The sequence below is a fragment of the Ips typographus genome, unplaced genomic scaffold (assembly GCF_016097725.1).
Source record: "Ips typographus isolate SLU unplaced genomic scaffold, UJ_Ityp_2.0 IpsContig58, whole genome shotgun sequence".
Taxonomy (NCBI): domain Eukaryota; kingdom Metazoa; phylum Arthropoda; class Insecta; order Coleoptera; family Curculionidae; genus Ips; species Ips typographus.
Window position 1 is genome coordinate 118,628 of NW_028098576.1, and position 9,807 is coordinate 128,434.

Consider the following 9,807-nt stretch of genomic DNA (forward strand, 5'->3'; position numbering starts at 1 on the left):
GGCTGATCTAGGGTGTGGCACTTGGTCACCTACTGCTCCACGTTGCGTTGCACAATAGGCGTACCCAGACTAACCCAGAGATCAGTGATCTGTACGTGCTTTTGGTGCAGTATTTATACCCACATCATGACCTTAATTCGCCGATCTTGCTTACACAGCTATTGTACTGGGGGAGACCGGGGCAACCTAAGGTAACGGCACCTAGTGTAATCTTTATGTTACATGCCCTTCCCCTATAAAGTGTTTGCCCCGAACACTAAAATATTCTAATCGTACAAATCTATACCGGCAATATTTGATAACGGTGCAATTTCTGTTACATGCCCCTCCCCTGGAAAGTGTTCGCACCGAACACTAAAACATCCTAACTGTACAAGTTTACATAAGCTTACGTGCTACAAGGTGGGTTAATCAAGTGGAACGAATCCTTTATTTATATATAAAACTACAAGTAAACAATTCATTACGCTATGCTCAAAAGGGGTTGTTCTATCAAGTCCGGCTGTTCGAGCATCCTTACCCACTACTCAGTTCACGGGTAACTCGGGTAAAAGTTCTCTGACCTTCTCGCCGGCTGGTGTGTACCCAGGTCCTGTATTTTTTTTTCACCCTACTTATGACTCTATAAATCTCATTCTTAGCATGACCCCGAAGATAAAAATCTAAATCCAAATACCTCCTTCCATTAAGATTATAATCAAAATGAGAAACATTGCTCAGTTCACAAAAGATGATTCCCCACCAAATATTTAAGCCAAATCTTGTCTGCATTCGTCTTTGAGCAACCTCAGAGGGACAGCCCAAAAATGTCTGTTGTGCTTATTAAAAACACCACAATTAGTAATCCTGCTTTCATCAGTCCATACAACAAAATTAGAAAATTCTGGGTCCTCATTACATTTATTAATGTACCAGTTCGAGAAACGCAGTCTTCTGGGATAATCGGTCTCCAAAGTCCTGGTACAACTGTTGGCTTATGAGGATGATATCCAGAGGTATTAGGAACTTGGTGAACAGCTGATTTTGGTACGTTTACATCTTTTCCTACCGTTTTAACAGATGCGGTTGGGTTTTCATTGACGGTTTGCAAAATATTCCGATTCCGGATTTCATTATGAAGACGGTATGATCCCCTCGGTTTTTCAAAAGCACCGTATTCTAATAAAATAACAACTAGATTTCTAAAGTGGGTCTTGTGAGGTTGGCGTTTGAATACTTATTTTCTGGCATTTTAATACAAATATTAATTCCAACCACGAACGAAAGCTTATCTGTGCAACAGTTTTGAAAAACCGAATAAAAATAAAAATAAAATAAATGTCACTGTCATATTCCACAATGTATTTTTACGGCAAATGGCGACCTAAGTCAAAGCCAACTTAGAATCAAACTGTTTTTTAGCGTTTTTTTTACATAAAAGTACATTTTTTTTGTAATACATAATTTTTTCTACAAACATTCAATAATGATGCATTTTTCTCTTCCAAATCTCAAAGAAAAGTTACCCTTTACTGAGGAGTTTACTTTATCGCGCGTTGCCAAGGGTAGCGAGTGATAAAAAATGTTTCGCTTGCGGTCCAGAGCAGCTTTTGGAAATGAGAGTTATTGGAAATGTCAGTGTCACCAGATTGATGTCAGTATTCAATTGTGTATAGTTTTGATCCGGTTTTTGAGTACCTACGCAGTAAGTTTAGTTGTATTACATATTTAGCGATGTTGGAGATATGTTCTATATGTTTGTTGAGACGAGTTACTCATTTTTTCTTTGTTTATTGGGTCTTCTGTCTCACACAAAAAAGGTTTGTTGGGAAAATGGAATTTCGCACTATTTTCAACTAAGTTGAAAATAACATTAACCTAGTCGTCCCAACACAAGACCACTGACTTAGGCTCGGTCTTGTTACCTAAAAACGCTGACGTTTCGGTGGAAAATCTACCACCGTCTTCAGAGAATTTTAAAAAAGAAAGAACACAACGGCAGAACACAGAAAACAACAACTTAATAAATATTAAACCTGATAATGTTCAATTTGGAACTCTGAGAAGGGTTTTGTCAATAAAAATTGACATAAATTTTGATTTTTGTCATTCCAATAGGAAAGGTTATCTATTGTTGTAGTGAAAGGTGGGTTTTATAATGAAAACAAAATTACAAGAAATTTCAGTTTCGTTTGATATGACCAAGTGTTATCTCCTCCTCTAGAATATTTAACCAAGTTTGGTCCATATTATTAGAGGATGTAGCAACACAGGAGTCATGGTTTAATCTAATATATGCACTTTCTTTTATTTTACGTCTTTTTGAAAAAGTTTCTTTGTCTATGATACTACATTCATTCCATTTGACTCTATGATCATTATCAAACGCGTGTTGGCATATATTAGATTTGTGAAAGTCTCCAGTTCTTAAATAATTTTGGTGTTCTTTAATACGTTTTTTTAATGGTCTGGAGGTTTCACCAATATAAAATTGATTGCATTCGCAAGGAATTTTATATATCACTTTTCTTGTAGATTCATTTTCATTGTGAGGTTTTGTTTTAGTTAAGTGTGATCTTAACTTAATGTGTTTTGAGTTCTAAATATTGTTCTGATGTTATATTTTTTAGCTATTCGTTTGATTTTGTCAGAAATACCTGGAATGTAAGGAATAAAAAGGTTAGTAAAAGGTAAAATTTGATTTTGATTTCCAGATTGTTTTGGATATTCTAAATCCCTAAAACATTTATTAATAAATGTTTCAGGATAGTCATTTTCTTTTAGAACATTTTTAATGAATAATTTTTCTTTATTAAATTGTTCATTATTGCAAATAATTTTGGCTCTATCAAATAAACTTTTTACAATACCTTTTTTTACCATTGGATGTGTAGTTTAAATATCTATTTGTGTGGGTTGGTTTTCTGTATACTTTTGTTTCAAATTTGTTTATGTCTTTTTTGATTAGAATGTCTAAGAATGGAAGTTCGTTATTTTGTTCAGTTTCTGTTGTAAATTTGATTGTGGGTTCTATTGAGTTTATGTGAGTTAGAAATTGTTGGAGATGATCATTACCGAATGGATATATTGTGAAAACATCATCAATATATCTCCACCAGATTGTTGGTTTATAATTAAAATTATTAATGTTATTTTCTTCGAAATGTTCCATAAAAATATTACTTAATATTGGAGACAATGGAGAACCCATTGCCATTCCAGAATTTTGTTGGTAATAATCATCTCCATATTGGAAGAATGTTGTTAATATTGAATATTTTCCACCGAAACGTCAGCGTTTTTAGGTAACAAGACCGAGCCTAAGTCAGTGGTCTTGTGTTGGGACGACTAGGTTAAAGTTATTTTCAACTTAGTTGAAAATAGTGCGAAATTCCATTTTTCCCAACAAACCTTTTTTGTGTGAGACAGAAGACCCAATAAACAAAGGAAAAAAAAAAAGAAATGTCATTTTATCTCTTTGCCAAACTTGTTAATCGAGTTAATTTTTACATTTTTACAACGGAAAGCCGATAAATTTACTTTATTAGAAGCTAGTGGGAATAAATCTACAAAATGTCGTAAGCAATTGGCACCATAACCTCAAATCAGTATCCCTTCAATAGGTAAATTTGTTTTGCAGCTCATTCCAGGTTGAATGGTTACGTTTTTCAAACAAACGTGGTTTCTAGTTGTTGATAAAAACCACCAATGAATCATCTTCAGGCCCGCAGGTAAAACTTGAACACATTTGAAGTGTATATAAGTGAAAAATCATGGAACACAGACCATAGTCAAAGTGGATAAAAAATCACCTCCCACATGGATTTTTTTCAGTACAATGAGGAGTCTTCAAAAATGGGTAGATATAAAACATAAACTATTATTAAATCCAGCTGTCTTGCACTCCTTCTATTTTCTCAGGCTTGTAAACAATAATGGACTAGTCAACTAGTGGTCTGTGGTTTGATTAAGAAAGGACAAAATGTGCTTAACTTTTAGTTGTACCCACTTTTCCCCACAACCAATTATTGCAAATAAAAACGATTTTTACACTGAAAGTTTGTATTTATTGATTCACACTTCAACTTGCAGAGTCCCTACATACAGTTTGGTGAAGAGCTTTGAACAGATGGCAAAAAACAAACAGTGGTAAAAAGTTCTAGAAAGCTCAGAGATAAAATCCTAACTTAGCATAACAGCTAACAGCACCTAGTGACTCATAACACTAACTGATTAAGCCATCTTCAAGTTTGGCTAAAATCATTCACTAATAAATGTAAGCTGTCTGCTTAGGGTCCCACTCTTACTTAGGGCCCCATTTTTATTCCTGTTATAGGAAGATTTCTCGTAATACTTGTTCAAGAGACATCATCACATCATATGTTTAAGACATCTAAGATACCTTAACTTGTAAATCTAGGAAAAATAATCTGATCAGTGATTCCAAAAATCCCTTTTATTTACATACAACATAGGTACAACAAACAAAACAGTTATGTTGTGTTGAACCTGTGGTTGAACTTAAACACATGAACAAAAGACAACACAACACAAAAGTCACTAAACCAGATAACTTTGAAAGTGATGATTCCACGAGATTAACCAACCCAATTTTCAATGTTCTGACAGGTTTTGTCCACTACTGTAACTGTGATTCTCCTACAAATCTATTTGAATAGTTATTATAGTTTACTTAGATACTAAAAGTACCTACCTAATTCACCTGTTTAGAAAGTCCAAATTCTGATGTAGGTTGTGGATGTGGCAAGTCCAACAAAGTTTGAACAGTGATATCTACCCATTTATGAAAACATGTCACTCTACTGAAAAAAAAAGAACAATATAGGAGGTGGTTTTATGTGCTAATTCAACTTGGTTCAACTATGGTCTGTGTTCCATGATTTTTCACTTATCAACACTTCAAATGTGTTCAAGTTTTACTTACAGGCCTGAAGATGATTGATGGTTTGTATCAACAACTAGAAACCACGTTTGCTTGAAAAACTAGCTGGAATGAGCTGCAAAACAAATTTATCTATTGAAGGGATACTGATTTGAGGTTATGGTGCGACTTACTTTCTTACTTAGGACATTTTGTAGATTTATCCCCACTAGCTAAAATGATAAACTCTAAGACTGGTTTTGTAATAGTGATGTTAGTCTGTGTTTAACAAATTACCTATTATTATAGGTATATACATTATGTATATTCTGCACTAATAAAATTTATCACCTGCTTGCAAATGTTAAAACTATATTACATTATAATATTATACATAGGATACAAAAAATTTAAGCTGATTTTTAAAACCACTAGAATAAAAATTAATGAATGGTTGAACTTTCCTGTTTACTTTATAGGGTAAGAAATAGGAATAATAAAAAAGTTTATTTTAAAAATTATTGTTTTGTCAGTAGTTTTATAAATCCATGACCTTATAAATACCTACTTATAATATATAATTTTGTCTTTGTCAATTTACTCTTTGTCAATAATGCATACTAAATAATAAATAACATAATAATTGGAAACCACTTTTTTACAGACATTCTCAAATGAGAGAATCAGATAAAAAATATAATGATTGAAATATTAAAGTTATCCGGGCCGTGACCCGTGGTCCATTTGCGGCTTATAAGCCCGGATAACTTTCATATTTCAGTTTTGAACGGCCGTGAAAGCCTTCATAGTCTAATATAATGATTTTATGAGAGATATATGAGTAATGAAAATAAAGCCATATAAATCAAGGGCAAATGCTTGAATATAAAGAGAAAAATCAAGTTGAAATTATTACATTGATCTGGTGTAGGTTGGTAAGAAAGACTATAATGTCTCTGGAGAATTTTCTACAATATGTTTTCAACTCTCATGGATGAAGAAATGAAATTCTATGAGTTAGAATGAGCCAAATTTGTTGCCAAATTCCACAATTGGAAGTATTCTGTTATTATTTAATTAACGCACTAATCACACCAAATGCACAGCACATGCATATTTCACATTTCCTCATACATTGCCAAAAGTCTGTGACTGTGACAAAACCAAGTCGAAATAGGTTAAAATATTATTGCATACTTGCAAGCCCCATTCTATCAATGAGCTTCACCTCCATTCATTATTTTCGAATCAGATTATGAATGAACGAGTGAATGAACTTCCATTCATTATCAAGTTAGAGTGGAATAATAATAGAAGAAAACTGTAATAGTTTACAGTTTTTTTTTGCTGCAATATTGTCGACAAACAGATCAATTTACAGTTTCCTTCTGTAGCGACTGACGTCACACTCCGGCAGCCATTTTGAGTCGGATGAGATTTAGGTCGCGTGTGGTTGTCCCGATGCATCGCCAACTTGAAAAGTTTGTTCGCTGAGATTCTAGAATTGTGCAAGTCTATAAAGCAGGGCGCCCACTGAATCGGCACAGACCGGCCAGCCTGGCACAGCACGGCCGACGGTTCGGCAACCACCGCCCATTGAATCAGCATAATCGACACGCGTATGCCTTTAAAACGTCTTTGACCATCAAAAGGTGGTCATCTTAGTACTGAACCCGAGGCATTTAAAAAATATATGATTAATTCTTCGGATTCAGAAGAGGAAATTTTGATATTGGCTGCAGCCTGTGCAGAAGCAGAGGATCAAAAAGTCAAAAGAAGGTATTGGATACACGATATTAATAAAAAGCGGGAGATTCACGGCGAGTTTCATCATTTATTTCCGGATTTGTTGGCTGACAATGAAAAATTTTTTAAGTACTTCAGAATGTCGAGTACCAAGTTTTATGAACTTTTAAATATGTTACCATTAAGAAAACAAAATACCAATTTTCCGAAAAGCTGTACCACCCGAAGAACGCCTAGCAGTTACATTAAAGTAAGTACTCATATATTAATCCTAATATAGATTTATTGCATGCTTGGTTGCCAACCTTCTAAGCTACATAATTAATATACTTTTAAATAGTATTAATATTTTCTTTTTAAAAATACACTTATTTTAAAAAACAACTTTATTTCAAAACACTGTGAAGTATTAAAATATACAGGGTGATTTTTAGTGGTTTCAGATTTGATAATAAAATTTTTAACCGCAGATTCTCATAGAAAAATTATACCAGTTTGCTATACAGGGTATTTTTTATAAGTGTCCGATATTTCACAGGGCGAGTCTATAGGTGTTTTAAAGGTAAAAAGTCCATATAGACCTAGATCTGCAAGGCCTTACTTATAGAGCTACAGGGTGTTCAAAATTAATTTTAATTTTCATTTTTTTCAAGTAATTTTTGAAATAATATCGATAGTTGGACGCAACTTATTATTTGCATATACTTTTATATAAAAGTATATGGGTAATTGGGGGTTGTGTAACATGAGAAACTTAAATTAGATCTTGGTTTTGCTGTTACATGTAGAGGGCGCTACCTACATGTCTCTTTCTTTTTTGAAGAGCCATAACTTTTTCGTACATGCTTGTATAACATTTTTTAGCAATAATTTTTTTAAAGTTTCTACGAGCAATCGTTTTCGAAATATTTTAATTTAAAGTAATCGACGTATCTATTTTACGTTTTTTTGCAACGCAACTTTTTTCAATTGTCATAAACATTTTAACACATTAATAAAAAATTAATACAAATCACAATAAATGTTCGTAATGCCCACCTCCTGTCTGTATGAATCCAATTAAAATTTCATAGAAAAAACAAAGATTAAATTTTATTTAAATATTATTTAAATATTTAAATTTTATTTAAAGAATAATCATAGCTGCGTTCTTGTAACTGCTTATCGGGACTGGTGTTTGCTAACAAATTTCCTGATGGTTCCCAATGTGATTGATGTAAAAATGTCTGCTGAAAACTTGGTTGGAAAGTTGTTGGGTGCAAATTTTTCAAACTTTCGGTTTGTGCTGTTTGAGCTCGTGGCTGTAAGTTACAAGAGATTTCCGTGGCCTCCTGTGCAGGTCGGTTTTCATTTCTGATCAAAGTCTTATATTCGTACTCTGATACAAGGTTATAAATTTTGTTTTTAACTTCAATTTGATAAAGAGGTGGAAATGTCCGTACGGTCTCCTCCATACTTTCAAAACATTTTTTAAATGGTCGGGTTTTCTTTCGAGTTTTAACTGCTTTCTTTCCCCTAAATATTCCTGAAGTACCTGCGATAAAGCAGGTTGTGGTTGGTTTTGTTGTTTTCTTTTTTCTGATATGTGTGAAGTTGTTGACAGCGATGGTGGCTCTATAGAACGTAGTGGCCGTGAAGTAGTTCGTTCGGATGTGACGCTGGTTGGTGAGAGAAGAGTGTGCTCGATCTCAGGAAGATCCACAGATTCCGTGTCAATGATAATGTCATTAGGAGAATTCTGGGATTCGTCTACAGAAAGATTAGATCTTTGATTTCTCCTCGGCAAAAAAGGGAACCATAAACGACATGATATCTTCAAATTTCCATTTTTTTACTGGAACATTTGCTTGTCCGCTTCTGGTTTGCCTGTTTTTTCAATGCCTTCCGAAATCCGTCTCTCAGTAAACCCCATCTTTTTTTACATTTAATTGAAACTAGAACAATTAATTAGAAAAAAATGGGAAAACCAAATAATTATTTCAGATATTAATTTTGATAGTGCTTATTTCGAGAAACGTGCTTTATAATTTACGATACTTGTGAACAAATATGGACCATTTTGTCTCCTTTGGTAATGCCTAAGCCTACGACTGAACAGTGGACGAAAATAGAGGAGGGCTTCCGAACAAAGTGGAATTATCCAAATTGTATCGGAGCCTTGGACAGAAAACATATTGTGTTTGACAAACCGCCAACGTCTCAGCCCCCATTGTTTGCCAATGGTTCTTCTGCAGGTGTATAGCGCAACTGTCGCCTTTTTCACCCTTTCCTCTATATTTTCACTCCATAACAACTTTCGGTCAAGGATAAGTCCAAGGTACCTAGCTCGTTCGGAGAGTTTTATTTCTTGGCCCCCTATATTGGGAAGACGAAAAGAGGGTATTTTGTGCTTCCTTGTGAAGAGAACTAGTTCCGTTTTGGTCGGGTTTATCCCTAAGCCGCATTTGTTGCACCAGTGTTCAAGTTCATTTAGTGCCCCCTGTATGACATCCGACAAAGTTCCTGGAAACTTTCCTGAAACCATGATCGCAGTGTCATCGGCATAGGCCACAACTTTAATACTTAGCTTTTCCATTCTCTGGAGAAAGCCGTTGAGGGTAAGGGTCCATAGTAGGGGTGAAAGCACTCCACCCTGCGGAGTCCCCCTGCTGACCTCTCTTTGTATTTGGCATCCAGAGATCTCTGCGTGTATCCTCCTGTTGCAGAGCATGTGGCTGACAAATTCAATGATTGGCTTGTCGATTCTAAGACTTTCCATTTCCCCTGTAACAGCACTGGGGATTATATTATTGAAAGCCCCCTCAATGTCTGAGAAGGCTATCAGTGAGTATTCGTTACAGTCTAGAGACTTTTCAACTTCCAGTACTAGCTCGTGGAGGGCTGTTTCTACTGACCTCCCCTTGCAGTAGGCATGTTGGGATTGGGAAAGTATTCCCTCCCCTAGCAGTGAGTCTCTAATATACGAGTCTACTAATCGTTCTAACGTTTTTAGTAGAAATGATGATAAGCTTATAGGCCTATAATCTTTGGGGGTACTGTGCGATTGTTTACCCCCTTTAGGGATGAAAACAACCTTTACCTCCTTCCATCTATTAGGTACATAAGTTAGGCTTAGGCAGGCCTTGTATATGACCTCTAACCATGGAATCACCAGTTTGGAGACTACCTGCATTTCCACTGGTGTAATATCATCTTTACCA

General features: G+C 34.9%; 2 long non-coding RNA genes across 5 annotated transcripts; one reads left to right on the top strand and one right to left on the bottom strand.

Moving 5' to 3' along the window:
• Positions 1 to 3,461: 3,461 nt before the first annotated feature.
• On the top strand, positions 3,462 to 4,037 carry LOC145739842 (uncharacterized). Of its 2 annotated transcripts, XR_014181247.1 has the most exons (3): positions 3,462 to 3,557; positions 3,620 to 3,838; positions 3,901 to 4,037. It is a non-coding gene; the product is annotated as an uncharacterized LOC145739842 (long non-coding RNA). The 2 variants fall into 2 exon arrangements; XR_014181246.1 differs by lacking the exon at positions 3,462 to 3,557 and having other exon boundaries at positions 3,566 to 3,838.
• A 374-nt stretch (positions 4,038 to 4,411) lies between these two features.
• On the bottom strand, positions 4,412 to 5,168 carry LOC145739843 (uncharacterized). Of its 3 annotated transcripts, XR_014181250.1 has the most exons (4): positions 5,056 to 5,168; positions 4,925 to 4,997; positions 4,694 to 4,802; positions 4,412 to 4,646 (listed from the first exon to the last, which is right to left on the bottom strand). It is a non-coding gene; the product is annotated as an uncharacterized LOC145739843 (long non-coding RNA). The 3 variants fall into 3 exon arrangements; XR_014181248.1 differs by having other exon boundaries at positions 4,694 to 4,997; XR_014181249.1 differs by having other exon boundaries at positions 4,925 to 5,061.
• Positions 5,169 to 9,807: the final 4,639 nt, after the last annotated feature.